The sequence below is a fragment of the Passer domesticus genome, chromosome 15 (genome assembly GCF_036417665.1).
Source record: "Passer domesticus isolate bPasDom1 chromosome 15, bPasDom1.hap1, whole genome shotgun sequence".
NCBI classification, from domain to species: domain Eukaryota; kingdom Metazoa; phylum Chordata; class Aves; order Passeriformes; family Passeridae; genus Passer; species Passer domesticus.
Window position 1 is genome coordinate 100,180 of NC_087488.1, and position 11,816 is coordinate 111,995.

The 11,816-nt window shown below is 50.4% G+C and overlaps 1 long non-coding RNA gene across 1 annotated transcript; it reads left to right on the forward strand.

Moving 5' to 3' along the window:
* Positions 1-4,653: 4,653 nt before the first annotated feature.
* Positions 4,654-10,759, forward strand: LOC135281440 (uncharacterized). Its single transcript, XR_010348086.1, has 3 exons — positions 4,654-5,649; positions 10,043-10,097; positions 10,285-10,759. It is a non-coding gene; the product is annotated as an uncharacterized LOC135281440 (long non-coding RNA).
* Positions 10,760-11,816: the final 1,057 nt, after the last annotated feature.

Sequence of the window (11,816 nt, forward strand, 5' to 3'; positions counted from 1 at the left end):
GTATTTACATAAATTTATCTAGTATTCAATTGTTAATCCTGTGGGACAAATTGCATTAAGGTTCAATTCTACCTGTCCAATCTTTTACACCTTTGACAAAGTCTGGGGCTGGGATTCAATCCAGCCACTCCCACTCTCCTGTATTAAAATAAGTTTAGAAGTCTAGGGGCCCTGCAGGGGTTTGAGGATCCATGGTGGCTGTTGGGTGTCATTTCTCCATCTCTTGACTCTGCAGGAGTTTCTCCAATAAAGAAATAAAGCTTTTGCCTGAAGCTCCCACTGTGCCCATGACAGGAACCCCTATGAGTGTCTGGGACATCCCGGCTCTTTGGCAGCCTGGGGACTCCTGGGATGTCACCGTGGAGCCCCCGTGAGTGCCTGTGACAGATCGGTGCCTTTGCAGCCCAAGGTGCCCTGGGATGTCAGCATGGAATGGCTGTGACTGCCTCTGAGCACAGGGCTCTTTACCATCCCCAGAAACCCCTGGGAGGTGTCAATGCAGCCCCTGTCTCTGTCTGTGACATTCCAGCTCTTGAACAGCCTGGAGACTCTTGGAAAGTCCCCATGGAATCCTTCTGAGGGCCTGTGACAAATCTGATCCTTAGTGGGCAACCATCACCAGGACCCTGTTGCTATGGGTCATGGGATCCCAGATCCACAGAATTGGCTGAGCTGGGAGGGACCCATCAGGATCCTGGAGTCCAACTGCTGGCCCTGCACAGGACACCCCAACAATGCCAGCCTGGGCCTGGCAGCGCTGCCCAAACACTGCTGGAGCTCAGAGAGCCCTGGAGCTGGGATCCTTCCCTGGGGAGCCTGGGCACTGCCCCAGCAGCCTCTGGGGAAAAACCTTTTCCTGAGATCCAACCTCAGCCTGCCCCAACTCAGCTGCAGCCATTCCCTCCAGTCCTGTCCCTGGGCACCAGAGGGAAGAGGTTCCCACAGCCCCAGCCAGGGACCCGCTCCCAAGGCTGTTGCCATGGCCACCAGGGCTGGGACCAGCTGGGATGCTCGGTTTCCACAGTCTGGAATTCAGGAATGGGACTCCCCAATTTCCTGCTCCGGCTAAAACAGCGCTTCTGCTCGCTGCCCTCCCACCTCCCATGGAAAGCACAAAAGGCAAAGATCCCAGGCAGCGATAAGAACAATTTACTGGGAACAGCAACGAGACAATGAAGAAACAGGAAGAAAAAACATATTGATAACAGAGGGGATAAGAAAAAAAATTAATAGGGAAAACTACAACATCAACAACTGACCCTTCCTAGCCACATACTTCGCCTGCCTGTAAAGGACACCCTTCTTCTTGGGGAGAGAGTCCCTTTCCTGCCTCTGGCAATGACCTGAGGTGGGAGTGAATGTTATGACACAGCCCTGGCCAGACCCTCATGTTCTTCCATCCCACATCAGGTCATTGCCCGAGGCAGGAAAAGGGACAGGTGTCTTCCCAGAATGGATTACAGTGAACATGGATCACAAGAGCTCTTCCCAATGTGGGTTCTCCAATAGGGGATGAACCTGGGCCTGGGCACGAAACTCCTCCTGCAGTTGGGGTATTTGCAGGGCTTCCCTTATTGCTGACTCTTTTGGTGTCTGGTTAAGTTGGAGCTCTGGGTGAAGCTCTTCCCACACTGGGGACACTCGTAGGGCCTCTCCCCAGTGTGGATGCACTGGTGCCTGACGAGACGGGAGTTGTACTTGAAGCCCTTCCTGCAGTCGGGGCAGCGGAAGGGCCTCAGCTCAGTGTGAATCCGCTGGTGCTGGAGGAGACTGGAGCTGGTGTGAAACCTCTTCCAACACTCAGGACACTCATAGGGCCTCTCCCCAGTGTGGATGCGTTGGTGCCTGACGAGCTCAGAGCTGCACCTGAAGCCGTTCCCACACTCCCCACACTCATAGGGCCATTCCCCGGTGTGGATCATCTGGTGGTGGATCAGGTTGCTGCTCTGCCTGAAGCTCTTCCCACACTCCAAGCACTTGTGAGTTTCTCCCCATCATGAAGCTGCTCACGGACCACCAGCTCAGAGCTCTGGCTAAAGCTCTGTCCGCCTTCCTGGCCCAGGGTAGGCCTTTCGTCCTCAAAACAACCTGGGCTGGGTTTGGAGTCCCTCATCCTGTGGGATCTCTGTGTCTTTTGTTCCCCATTGGATTCCTGTGCTGTGGAGCCACTCAAAATGGCCTCTTCCATGAGTTTCTGCTGTGGACATTTGTCCTTGCTAGACTCCATCCTCAGCTCCTTTGCTGGGGGAGGAAGGACAAGGAGAGGATGGGATTTGCCTCCGTGCCAGAGGGAAGGGAAAGGAGATCCCCCCAGTGTTTCCCCAGCAAGATAGTGTTGGAATCGCAGTTGTCCTGCAGCTGGGAGCCATGCCGGGCTGGGAGATGGACCAGGAGGGAGGGGGAAAGGGGCACTGACTTCCTCCTTACCTGCCTGGGTATCCCAGGGCTCCTTCCTCTTCCTTGCAGCTTTCTCCTCCATTGAGTCAAGGTTTTGGAATCGGAAAACCTGTTTTGGGAGAAAAACACTGGATGAGTGCATTCAGTTTTGTACTGGTTTGAGGTCAGACCAGGGGGAGATTTTAAGCAGAATTACAATTTAACAAGAAAATTAAGATCAAGGCAATGATACAGAAATGCGGCCTTAAACTACAGAGTCAGGATATAACCTGACACCCTGTTGCTCAGGGTGGTAGCAGCAGTCCCATTAAATGGTGGCTGCAGTCCTGTTGCAGGGATGATCATGATTCTGTCAAAGCAGTGATCCTGTAGAAGGGTCTGGTCTTCCTCTGAAGGTCCAGTGGTGCTTATGGAGCTCTTGTCCTCTGGGAGTCCAGTAGGCAAGGCGCAACTGGGGCTGTAAGCCTCAGCTTATATCCAGGTAGGAATGCTTGGCTCCTCCCCCGGGCGGAGCATCCCACAATGGGATGATGTCATTCTATCAGTCCTGCAGGGACACTCAATGGCCCATTCACAGAAGATAGCCCCTGGAGGGAGTTATCAGGGCTGAGTCATGGAAGAGATAAAGAACACTTGCCCCTCCTGTTTATAACAGTTTATGAAGATGGTGATGGAAAACATGCATTTGGTTACATCTTACACTGTAACCTGAAACAGTGGGGTAATACCTGCTGGGGGGGTGAACACCACCCCCCTTACCCAAACTGGCTCAGGTGTAAAACCCGCACCCTGGGAAGGCCACACACACAGGGGACAATGTCACTCTTGCTGCACCCCAGTGAGGCTCTCTTTCCCTGTCTCTTGCTCTACCCCATTTTCTCTTTCTTTTCATCTCTCTCTCTTTACCTCACATTTACTGTTCAATAAAATCTATTTTAAATTTGGTCTCATTAGAACGTTAATTAGGGCAGAGGCATCTCTCTAACAATTTTATTAACCAGATTGTGACATGATTTTGGCACTGTTGTCTGACCCCAAGTGCCTTTGACAACAGCATGGTTCCCTCCTCTGAGGAGCTTGTGGCTCTTTCTTTCTGGAGGAACCCTTGGAAACATGGACACAGCTTCCTCTGAGCATCTTATGGGAAAACTGATGCAGAAAATGGCTGTTGTGGGTGGCCAGTGTAAAGAAAATATTTTGTTATTCCTTGGAAAGTTTGTTCAAATCACTGGAGAAAAGGGAACGAATGTTACCAGTGTGACTGACAAGGTTCATTCACCCCAAGGTGAGGAACACAAGGCTGCTAAAGTGCCACAGGAAGCCCAGCTCAAGGAGCTACATTCCTGAATAACTCCCAAATTCACAGGCTTAGGGGCTTTGCCAAATGTGAGAATCATTATTCTCTTCATCCCTGTCACCTTTGTGATAGTTACACAAAGCTTTCTCTTGCTTTTTATAATCTGTAATGGGCCGAATTTCTACTTTTCTTTCATGGGAACCTGCCAGCAGCTAAGCTGGAACTGTGCAGGAACCGATGGAACTTGGAATTTTCACAGAATTGCTTCTATTGTCAGTTTATTAATGCTTGGGATTGGTTTGCATTTTCATCACATGCGACTTGTGGGAAAATCAAATATTCATCAAAGTGGTTTATGCAGAGTTGAATTTGATTTCTGCCAAGTTTATTTTGTCCAGTGTCCAGGGGATGCTCAAGGGGTCTCTGTTCATGCCTCTCGCCCTGGGGGATGCTTGGGAAGGGCTTGTGGAGGCTGTCCCTGTCCCTCTCCCTGTACCTGTCGCTGTCACCCCAGGTCATTCCCCAGGGGGTCTCCCTGTCCCTGTCACCCCAGGGCATTCCCCAGGGGGTCTCCATCATTCTCACCCCAGGGAATGCCTGGGGGGTCTCCCTCACCCTGTGCCAGGGGGTGCTCAGGCAGTCTCTGTCCCTCTCACCCAGGGGATGCTCGGGGGTCTCTGTCCCCTCACCCCGGGGGATGCTCGGGGGGTCTCCATCCCTCTGGCCTCAGGGAATGCCTGTGCAGGGCTGGGGACCAGGGGCTCTGTGTCCCTCTCACCGCTGAGGGTGCTCGGGGCTGGGGGTGCTCTCCGACCTTCTCATCCCTGGGGAGGCCGGGGGGGTCTCTGTCCCTCTCAGCCCTGATGTGACCCCACCCAAACATCATCGGGCTCAGAGGGACAGAGACACCCCCAAACCTCCAGAAGGGCTGGACCTGGGATCATGCTCATACCCTCTTCATCGATTTAGCCCAGAAATGAGTTCTGCACCTTTAAGGCTGGTTCTGAGACAGAAGGGTGGCAGGAAGTGAGAAGTTTTTTTTAGAAACTGCACTCCTCCATATTCCGGCTGCTGGACAGACAGATTGCAGAACAGGGCTCTCCTTTGGTTTTATTTCGTTCTTAGCTCTCTAAGGCAGATAAGTGCCCTGGACTGTGGTTTTTCTTTTATTTTAGAGCTGTTTAAACCTGCTCTGAACATCCAGAAGAGCACTGGCAGCTCCACCTGTGGCCCATTGGCCCAAGCCTGGTCCACAGCATTTCCAGTGATGGAGAAACTGATAAGAGACTGAGTGAGCAGAGCTACAGCCCATGGAGGGACTTTCTGAGTTTGTCATATCATTTTTTGAGCGGCAAGAGGTGTTATTGTTTAATATTGTTCATTTGCTGTGCTCATGAATGCTTTACCTGTTAAATAAACAGGTTTTTTCCACTTTTCTCCAAATAAATCTTTTCCCAAACTGATTGGGGGAGAGGCTGCTTGAATTTGCTTTCTAGAGGAAACCCCTTTTGGAGGTTTTCTCCCAAATTTGCCCTAAACCAGGACAGGGCGGTGGGGAGATGAGAGAACCCCAAGTGACTGGATTGGGGGGAGGCTGGAGATAGGGACCCTGGAACCAAAAACCCCCCAGCATCCCTAAGCAGGAGCCTGGAGAGGGGGGATCCCCAGCACCCATGGTATCCTCTGCAGCCATGAGAGAGGGGACCACCAGAATCCCAGAGGGATGAGACTGGAAATGGGACACTCCTGGTGGGTTTTTTTTAATTCACTTTTGCTTTTTGAAGGTTTTTATGGATACCAGGTGACTTCTAGGGATGGACTTGGGCAAAGGACCTTCATACACACTGTGCTCATCTCTTGTTTTTCCCCAAACCAGGATTTCCCATTCCCAAATCTTGGCCCAATGGAGGTGAAGACTGCAAGGAAGAGGAGGATGCCCAGAGACACTCAGGCAGGTGAGGAGGAAGTCAGTGCCCCTTTCCCCCTCTCTCCTGCTCCATCTCCCAGCCCAGCATGGCCCCTGGCTGCAGGACAACCCCACTGCCAACGCCGTCCTGCTGGGGATGCACTGGGGGATCTCCTGCCCCTTCCCTCTGGCACGGAGGCACATTCACAGGCTCTGGGGCAGGAGGGGGAACCGCGGGCGGTTTGGGGTGCGTGGCTCGGCTGCTCCCAGCGCGGTTCCCCCGAGCCCCCGGCGCGGCTCCACCAGGTCCCCCCACCACGGCACTTGTCGGATGTTCTTTAACAGAAATGCTGGTAAATTGACCCTCTGGAATTACACTAAATACAATTTCAAGAAGCTGCTGGTTTTCTGGGCGGTTTGCCGAATGCCACATTGTTGTTTCTTTCAGTAAAACTGCACTTAAAAAGGCATTAGTAAATTCATGCTTGCATAAAATTTGTGGCTACCATGGGCTTCTCTCAAAACTAAATTACATAAAATCACAACACACTTATTCCAACCTTTTAATCCCTCCAGTAAGTCCTTCATGCTGTTATTTCATTCACAGATTGTTCAACTTTTCAGTGCCTTACTTCCATTAATAGCAACAGAATAAGTTAAATTTTGTTGTACGTATAACTTTTAAGGATATTGATTTTTGATTCTGTGATGTTTAATGCAAATTCAGGGTTGATAAGATTAAGCAAATTTAAGCTTCATTATTGTTAGATTTGAGCAATGTTAAGTTACATTTCTATTAATTTGAATTCCTGTTGTTCTGGATAGAAAGATAGTATGTGCATTCTATTTGCCATCTGTCACAGATAGGGCAGTTATCTTCTGTTAATTGGGCAGTAAATTGGACCCCCAATGGCTCCCACCGATCCCCAAACACCCACAAGGACCTCCAAGCTTTCTAAACTCCTTCTTGTGAGAGGAGCTTTGGAGCAGATGATTCCAATCCCAGTCCCAGACTTTCAAGATTTTGTATGTATAAATTATAAAGGTGGAATTAAACTTTTATAGAATTTGTCCCACAGGATTAAGGATGGCAAACCAGAGATATATAACCTATATATTATCTATATTATCTATCTATCTATCTATCTATCTATCTATCATCTACCTATCTATATTTATTTATTATTTATATATTTTATATATTATACATATATTATATCTATATTATGACCAATATATAGGATTAAGGATGGCAAACATATAGATTTCTGTAGATATATATTATCTATTATGGTAATGATTAGACAATATTATCTTAATCAGAAAAATTTACTCCAAGGTATAACAGCTGCAACATATTATATATCATATATAATATATCATATCATATTATATCATATACTAGGAAGTGATTTCAACGTAACTGCATTAAAGCAAAACCAGTTATTAAGCAGAGATTGATGTCACTCCATCTTGTTTTGGAAAGACAGGTATCTGCTAAGGAAGGCAGAAGCCTCTCCTAAAAGCAAAATGTGAACCCCCTCCCCCTGAATTGTTATAAATTTGAAATTAAGGGGCTCTCAGGAAAAAATATGGGAGCAGGAATAACAGCTCTTTATTAGGGAAACAATAAAAATATAAAATAAACAATGCAGTAAACCAAGACAACACTGACAGAGTCAGAACACAACCTGACACCCTGTTGGTCAGGGTGTTGGTAGCAATCCAATTGGAATGGTGGCTGCAGTCCTCCTGGAGTGCCAGGAGTGGTTCTGCTGGAGCAGGGATCCTGTAGAAAGGTGTAGTCTTCCTCCGAAGATCCAGTGGAAGAGGCAGCTGCTGTTCCTCTGGGAAATCCAGTGGAGAAAGCCATGCTGGTGTTCCAGAATTTCAAGATTATATCTGGGTAGGAATGCTTGGCTCTCCCCTCTGGGTGGAGCATCTCCCAATGGGATGCTGTAGTTCTTATCAGTCATGCAGTGCCATTCAATAGCCTTTATCAGCAGATGTCTGCCCAGAGGGAGGATTGGGTGTTGAAGAGATAAGGAAAACTTCCCACTTAACAGAAGACAACTGCCATACAGAAGGCAAAGAGAATACAATCTGTTTGGCAATCCAGGACAGTGGGTTAGTGGGCCACCCTCAGGGAATGCTCGCCTGGTATTGAAGGGCAGGGGGGGAGCACCTGGATCTTGGAGCACCCAGCTGCCCCCCATGTTTGGAGGTGCCTGAGGAGGACTGGGACAATGCCAGGGACATCCTGCAGTGACATCCCCCCTGTCCCGCTCGGGGTGAGCTCAGTCCCAAACCTGGCCCTGATCCTCGTCTCAATCTCACTCCATGTTTAGACACACTCACAGTTCTGTATTTAATCTCATCCCAGTGCCAGACTCGTCTAGCCTCAGACCCATTCCCAATCCCAGCCCTAAAGCCAATCCCATGTCTAGCCTTAACCCCAATGCCAGCTCTAATCCAAATCTCAGCTCTAACTCCAACCCCACCCTCAAATCCAGCCCTATCCTAAATCCTCAGCCCCAAACCAAATCCCAGGTCCAGCCCTTCTGGGGGTTTGGGGGTGTCTCTGTCCCTCTGAGCCCGATGATGTTTGGGTGGGGTCACATCAGGACTGAGAGGGACAGAGACCCCCCCAGCCTCCCCAGGGATGAGAAGATCGGAGAGCCCCCCCAGCCCTGAGCACCCTCAGTGGTGAGAGGGACACAGAGCCCCTGGCCCCCAGCCCTGCACAAGCATTCCCTGAGGCCAGAGGGATGGAGACCCCTGAGCATCCCTCAGGGCAAGGGGACAGAGACCCCCAAGCATCCCCTGGGCTGAGAGGTACAGAGGCTGGGCTGAGCACCCCCTGGCACAGGGATGAGAGGGAGGGAGAGCCCCCAGGCATTCCCTGGGGTGAGAATGATGGAGACCCCCTGGGGAATGCTCTGGGGTGACAGGGACAGGGACAGCCCCCACAAGCCCCTCCCAAGCATCCCCCAGGGTGAGGCAGAGACCCCTTGAGCATCCCCTGGGCACTGGACAAAATAAACTTGGCAGAAATTAAATATAACTCTGCATTAATCATTTTGATGAATATTTGATTTTCCCAAAAGTAACATGTGATGAAAATGCAAATAAATCCCAAACATGAATAAACCGATAATAGAAGCAATGATGTGGCAATTCCAAGTTTCATTGGTTCCTGCACAGCTCCAGCTCAGCTGCTGGCAGGTTCCCATAAAAGTGGAAATTCGGCCCAATACATATTAAAAGGAAGAGAAAGCACTGTGGGGCTTTCACAAGGGTGACAGGGACGAAGAGAATAATGATTCTCATATGTGGCAAAGCCCCTAAGCCTGTGAATTTGGCATTTATGCAGAAATTTAGCTACTTGAGCTGGGCTTCTTGTGCGACTTTTAGCAGCCTTGTGTTCCTCACCTTGGGGTGAGTGAACTTTGTCAGTCTCACTGGTATCATTTGCTCCTTTTCCTCCAGTGTTTTTAACAAAGTTTTCAAGGAAGGAGAAGAAAACATTTTCTTTACACTGGCCACCTAGCCACCTACAGCCTTTTTCCTCATCAGTTCTCCTATAAGTTGCTCAGATGAAGCTGCATCCAAGTTTCCAAGAGTTCCTCCAGAGAGGACCACAACCTCTTCAGAGGAGGGAACCACGCTGTTATAAAAGGCACTTGGAGTCAGAGAACAGTGCCTAAACTCACTGTGCCAAAATAATGTTGCAATCTGGTTAAGAAAATTGTTAGAGAAATGCCTCTGCCCCAATTAAGGTGCTACCAAGACCAAATTCAAAGTGGATTGTATTGATCAGGAAATGTGAGGTAGAGAGAGACATGGAAAGAAAGAGAAAAGGGGGGACAACAAGGGAGTGACAGGGACAGAGACCTCCCCTGGGGCGGGGCAAGTGTTCTTTATGTCTTCCATGACTCAGCCCTGATAACACCCTCCAGGGGCTCTCTTCTGTGAATGGGCCATTGAGTGTCCCTGCAGGACTGATAGAATTACATCATCCCATTGTGGGATGCTCTGCCCAGGGGGAGGAGCCAAGCATTCCTACCTGCATATAAACTGAGGTTTGCAACACCAGGAGCACCTTGCGTACTGGGTTCCCAGAGGACAAGAGCTCCATAAGTACCACCGACCCTTCTACAGGATCACTGCTTCGACAGAATCACTTCATCACTGCAACAGGACTGCAGCCACCATTTAATGGGACTGCTACCAGCACCGTGAGCAACGGGTGCCAGGTTATATCCTGATTGTGTCAGTTTATGGCAGTGTTTCTGTATCATTGCCTTGATCTGAATTTTCTTATGAAATTGTAATTCTGGCTTAGACTCTCCCCCTGCTTTGCCTTCAAAGCAGTACAAAACTTAATGTTCTCATCCCTTGTTTTCGTCCCTAAACAGAATTTCTCATTCTCAAACTTTCAGGAGATGGAGGACGAGGCTGTGAGGAAGAGGAAGATGCCCCGGGACACCCAGGCTGGTGAGGAGGAAGTCAGTGCCCCCTTTCCCCCTCTCTCCTGCTCCATCTCCCAGCACAGCATGGCCCCCAGCTGCAGAACAAAACCGCTGCCAACGCCGTCCTGCTGGGGATGCACTGGGGGCAACTCCTTCCCCTTCCCTGTGTCACAGAGGCAAGTCCCATCTTCTCCTTGTCCTTCCTCCCCCAGACAAGAATCTGAGGATGGAGACCAGGGAGGACAAATCCCCGTGGCAGAACCTCGAGGAGGAGGCTGTGTTGCGCAGCTCCATGGAGAAGGAATCCAATGGGGAAGAAAAGACACAGAGATCCTACAGGAGGAGAGGCTCTAAATGCACCCCCGGGTGCTCTGAGGGGGAAAGACCCACCCTGAGCCAGGAAGGTGGACAGAGCTACAGCCAGGGATCAGAGCTGGTGGTCCATGAGCAGCTTCATGATGGGGAGAAGCCCTACAAGTACTTGGAGTGTGGGAAGAGCTTCAGGAGGAGCAACACCCTGATCAGCCACCAGATGATCCACACTGGGGAGTGGGCCTATGATTGTGGGAAGTGTGGGAAGGGCTTCAGCTGCAGCTCAGAACTTGTCAGACACCAACGCATCCACAGTGGTGAGAGGCCCTGTGAGTGTCCCCAGTATTGGAAGAGGTTTCAGAGCAGCTCCAATCTCCTCCTGCATGAGCGGACTCACACAGAGGAGAGGCCCTTCCGCTGCCCGGACTGTGGGAAGGGCTTCAACCGCAACTCCAATCTCATCACCCACCAGCGCATCCACACTGGGGAGAGGCCCTACCAGTGTCCCCAGTGTGGGAAGAGCTTCACCCAGAGCTCTCATTTGACCAAACACCAACAGAGTCACCAGTGAGGGAAGCTCTGCAATTGCCTCAACTGCAGGAAGACCTTCTTGCACTGCTCCAACTTTGTCCCCCATGGGAGAACCCATGTTGGGAAGAACCCTGGTGATCCATGTCCATGTGATCCATGCTGGGAAGACACCTGTCCCTTTTCCTGCTTCTGCCAATGACATGATTGGAGACGGAAGATCATGAGGGTCTGGCCAGGGCTGTGTCATTACAATTTCTCCCACCTCAGGTCATTCCATGGGCATGAAAGGGAATCTCCCTCTCCCCTGAGGAGGAGGGTGTTCTTTCCAGGCAGGAGGAAATACATGGCCAGGGAGAGCCAGTTGCTCTTCTTGTAATTTTCCCTATTAATTTTTTTCTTATCCCTTCTGTTACCAGTATTGTTTCTGCTCCTGTTTCTTCTTTATTTCATTGCTGTTCCCAATAAATTGTTCTTACACAATCCGAGGATCTTTACCTTTCATGTTTTCCTTGGGAGGTGGGAGGGCAGCGAGCGGCAGCGCGTTTTTAGTGGGAGCAGGAAATTGGGGAATCCCATTCCTGAACCCCAGCCTGTGGAAACCGAGCATCCCAGCTGGGCCCAGCCCTGGTGGCCATGGCAACAGCCTTGGGAGCGGGTCCCTGGCTGGGGCTGTGGGAACCTCTTCCCTCTGGTGCCCAGGGACAGGACTGGAGGGAACGGCTGCAGCTGAGTCAGGGCAGGCTGAGGTTGGATCTCAGGAAAAGGTTTTTCCCCAGAGGCTGCTGGGGCAGTGCCCAGGCTCCCCAGGGAAGGCTCCCAGCTTCAGGGCCCTCTGAGCTCCAGCAGCGTTTGGCCAGCGCTGCCAGGCCCAGGCTGGCATTGTTGGGGTGTCCTGTGCAGG